The 4,325-nt window shown below is 56.9% G+C and overlaps 3 non-coding genes across 3 annotated transcripts in view; all 3 read left to right on the top strand.

The window, feature by feature from the left end:
* The first annotated feature begins 1,630 nt into the window (after window positions 1-1,630).
* Window positions 1,631-3,540, top strand: LOC124590648. The gene has a single exon (XR_006976705.1). It is a non-coding gene; the product is annotated as a small subunit ribosomal RNA (ribosomal RNA).
* Window positions 3,541-3,891: 351 nt separating this feature from the next.
* On the top strand, window positions 3,892-4,046 carry LOC124590643. The gene has a single exon (XR_006976701.1). It is a non-coding gene; the product is annotated as a 5.8S ribosomal RNA (ribosomal RNA).
* A 188-nt stretch (window positions 4,047-4,234) lies between these two features.
* The window catches only part of LOC124590658, a 4,222-nt gene continuing 4,131 nt past the window's right edge, over window positions 4,235-4,325 (top strand). Inside the window, exon 1 of the ribosomal RNA XR_006976714.1 lies at window positions 4,235-4,325. This exon is cut by the window's right edge and continues 4,131 nt beyond it. This is a non-coding gene — a ribosomal RNA (large subunit ribosomal RNA).

Genomic DNA, 4,325 nt, shown 5'->3' with positions numbered 1-4,325 from the left:
GCCCGGTCCCCAGTGTATCGCTTCATGTTAAACACCTTGCAGCTATACACTGTAATGTGGATGGCAGCAGGACGTACATGCTCAATGCCCTTTGCAGTTGTTCATTGGCATTTGCAGTTGTTCATTGGCATTCGCATGTGCGAAGCACTTAGCCTACGCTGTGGTACGGCCTGTGTCAACTGTCCGCTGATGTTGTACGTCCAAATCACACACTGTACTGCACATTGGTCCTCATGTACCGAATGATACATCGTGGTACATGTGACCGTACAACGACTGCGCCAACAACGGCGAACCATGCGGTCCAAATGTTGTGCACTCAGCTACGTGTCGTCTCCCTATAAGAGCTGGATTGCAGTGTGGTATGCCCTGGATGGCGATCAGCATGAGCCGTCTGTTGATGTAGTGGCGCGTGTTGTCAGACGTAGTCGTCTCTTCTCACACACCGTGATAGCATGGTGCACTGCGTTCCACATCTGCGACATGCGACAGAGGCCGGTTGACAGTCGTTCGCGCAATGGACATCGCATACGTACGGGGGCCACCTTCCACGTGTTCGCGAAGCGTGCACATGTTGTTGCGTGTATGTGGGCAGACATAGTGTGTCGTGACACCTGACACAGGCATGCAACAATCGTTGAATTTGCAAATGGCGATGGACGCCTACGTTTGCTGGTGACGTTATGCAAATGAACAACTGGTAAACCGTTGTGGTGCGGTTGTTCTCGCTAGAGGTGAATCAGTGATGGCGACGATCGGTTGAGCTACCAACCGGTTGTTCCAGCGATACCCACCATGCCCACGAACGTGAATGGCATCTGGGTGTGAAGCGATACGCGGCGGTGGCTGGGTGGGACCGTCCCCGGCCGGTGAGGGGGGGCCTCCCGGCGTGCTGGCCGCGCGGTGCGTGGGCGCACGCGCTACAGCCGGCTGGTGGGGGCGGCCAGTGGCAGGCGCGCCGGCCGACGGAGGCGGCAGGCGGCGCAGCTGCGCGCCGGCGCACCCTGCACGCGGCGCCGTGCGGCCAAAGTAGGTCCTCGCGGGCCCGGTGCGAAGCGCGGTGGACATCTGCAGTGTGCTGGTCCGATTGAGGACTGTGTGCGCTGAGGATGCGCCGCCGCCCGGCGCTCGGCGCCGCGACGCCGTCTGCTGCTCGGTCGCCTCTGCGGTTCTCGCAGGTGGTTTGTATCGCAGCTGTGCGGACGTGTTGGCGCGTGCGCTGTGCTGGGAGAGTTCGCTTCGGCACCCAAGTGGGGCTTTTGTCCTTCTGTGGCGCTGGCGTTGGAGCTGCCGGTCACCGTAGGTGGCGCGTGTTGTCTCCCGCCGGCAATGCCACGACAGCACGCTCCCGGGCCTCTGTCGGCAGCGGCAAGCTCAGTTGGGAGCACGGGTGGTCGCACCTAAAGCGTCTACTCGCCAAACTCCGGGCGATTGCGCCTCTCTCGAACCCGACCAAGTACTTAGGACGGCGCTGCGCGCCGCCGGGACCTGAGAGGGTTTCGAGGTGTATTGTGCAGGGGAGCTCAGCCTCCTCCTGTTTGCAGAATAATTGAGCGGACGCTTGCGTGTTCGCGCGGGCCCCCGGGACACACTCCCGGGCGGCCGGCTGCTCAGCTCTAGTTGACGCAGCTCCCTGGTTGATCCTGCCAGTAGTCATATGCTTGTCTCAAAGATTAAGCCATGCATGTCTCAGTACAAGCCGCATTAAGGTGAAACCGCGAATGGCTCATTAAATCAGTTATGGTTCCTTAGATCGTACCCACGTTACTTGGATAACTGTGGTAATTCTAGAGCTAGTACATGCAAACAGAGTCCCGACCAGAGATGGAAGGGACGCTTTTATTAGATCAAAACCAATCGGTCGGCTCGTCCGGTCCGTTTGCCTTGGTGACTCTGAATAACTTTGGGCTGATCGCACGGTCCTCGTACCGGCGACGCATCTTTCAAATGTCTGCCTTATCAACTGTCGATGGTAGGTTCTGCGCCTACCATGGTTGTAACGGGTAACGGGGAATCAGGGTTCGATTCCGGAGAGGGAGCCTGAGAAACGGCTACCACATCCAAGGAAGGCAGCAGGCGCGCAAATTACCCACTCCCGGCACGGGGAGGTAGTGACGAAAAATAACGATACGGGACTCATCCGAGGCCCCGTAATCGGAATGAGTACACTTTAAATCCTTTAACGAGTATCTATTGGAGGGCAAGTCTGGTGCCAGCAGCCGCGGTAATTCCAGCTCCAATAGCGTATATTAAAGTTGTTGCGGTTAAAAAGCTCGTAGTTGGATTTGTGTCCCACGCTGTTGGTTCACCGCCCGTCGGTGTTTAACTGGCATGTATCGTGGGACGTCCTGCCGGTGGGGCGAGCCGAAGGCGTGCGACGCGCCTCGTGCGTGCTCGTGCGTCCCGAGGCGGACCCCGTTGCAATCCTACCAGGGTGCTCTTGAGTGAGTGTCTCGGTGGGCCGGCACGTTTACTTTGAACAAATTAGAGTGCTTAAAGCAGGCAAGCCCGCCTGAATACTGTGTGCATGGAATAATGGAATAGGACCTCGGTTCTATTTTGTTGGTTTTCGGAACCCGAGGTAATGATTAATAGGGACAGGCGGGGGCATTCGTATTGCGACGTTAGAGGTGAAATTCTTGGATCGTCGCAAGACGAACAGAAGCGAAAGCATTTGCCAAGTATGTTTTCATTAATCAAGAACGAAAGTTAGAGGTTCGAAGGCGATCAGATACCGCCCTAGTTCTAACCATAAACGATGCCAGCCAGCGATCCGCCGCAGTTCCTCCGATGACTCGGCGGGCAGCCTCCGGGAAACCAAAGCTTTTGGGTTCCGGGGGAAGTATGGTTGCAAAGCTGAAACTTAAAGGAATTGACGGAAGGGCACCACCAGGAGTGGAGCCTGCGGCTTAATTTGACTCAACACGGGAAACCTCACCAGGCCCGGACACCGGAAGGATTGACAGATTGATAGCTCTTTCTTGATTCGGTGGGTGGTGGTGCATGGCCGTTCTTAGTTGGTGGAGCGATTTGTCTGGTTAATTCCGATAACGAACGAGACTCTAGCCTGCTAACTAGTCGCGTGACATCCTTCGTGCTGTCAGCGATTACTTTTCTTCTTAGAGGGACAGGCGGCTTCTAGCCGCACGAGATTGAGCAATAACAGGTCTGTGATGCCCTTAGATGTTCTGGGCCGCACGCGCGCTACACTGAAGGAATCAGCGTGTCTTCCTAGGCCGAAAGGTCGGGGTAACCCGCTGAACCTCCTTCGTGCTAGGGATTGGGGCTTGCAATTGTTCCCCATGAACGAGGAATTCCCAGTAAGCGCGAGTCATAAGCTCGCGTTGATTACGTCCCTGCCCTTTGTACACACCGCCCGTCGCTACTACCGATTGAATGATTTAGTGAGGTCTTCGGACTGGTACGCGGCATTGACTCTGTCGTTGCCGATGCTACCGGAAAGATGACCAAACTTGATCATTTAGAGGAAGTAAAAGTCGTAACAAGGTTTCCGTAGGTGAACCTGCGGAAGGATCATTACCGACTAGATTGCATGTCTTTCGATGTGCGTGTCGTGTCGCGCAACACGCTACCTGTACGGCTCGCAGTAGCCGTGCGCCGCGTGCGGAACCACGCGTGCTTCTCAAAACTAACGCCAATGTTGTGTGGTACGAGCGCTGAAGCGCTGGAGCGGCTGGCCTGCGGCACCTGGCGCCTGGCGCCGGTTTTGAATGACTTTCGCCCGACTGCCTGTCCGCTCCGGTGTGGAGCCGTACGACGCCCATCGGCCGTGAGGCCGTTGGACACAGAACGCTTGAACAGGGGCCGCCACACGCCTACGTCCCGCCTATGCAACTGTCTTGAAAGAGACGGTGGAAACTAAGAAAAGATCACCCAGGACGGTGGATCACTCGGCTCGTGGGTCGATGAAGAACGCAGCAAATTGCGCGTCGACATGTGAACTGCAGGACACATGAACATCGACGTTTCGAACGCACATTGCGGTCCATGGATTCCGTTCCCGGGCCACGTCTGGCTGAGGGTCGGCTACGTATACTGAAGCGCGCGGCGTTTGCCCCGCTTCGCAGACATGGGAGCGTCGCGGCCGCCTGTGGGGCCGGCCGCGCCTCCTTAAACGTGCGATGCGCGCCCGTCGCCTGGCGGTTCGCATACCGGTACTTACTCGGTAGCGTGCACAGCCGGCTGGCGGTGTGGCGTGCGACACCTCGTACAACGACCTCAGAGCAGGCGAGACTACCCGCTGAATTTAAGCATATTACTAAGCGGAGGAAAAGAAACTAACAAGGATTCCCCCAGTAGCGGCG

This window comes from Schistocerca americana, unplaced genomic scaffold (genome assembly GCF_021461395.2).
Source record: "Schistocerca americana isolate TAMUIC-IGC-003095 unplaced genomic scaffold, iqSchAmer2.1 HiC_scaffold_77, whole genome shotgun sequence".
NCBI classification, from domain to species: domain Eukaryota; kingdom Metazoa; phylum Arthropoda; class Insecta; order Orthoptera; family Acrididae; genus Schistocerca; species Schistocerca americana.
This window is presented reverse-complemented; position numbering and strand designations above follow the sequence as displayed.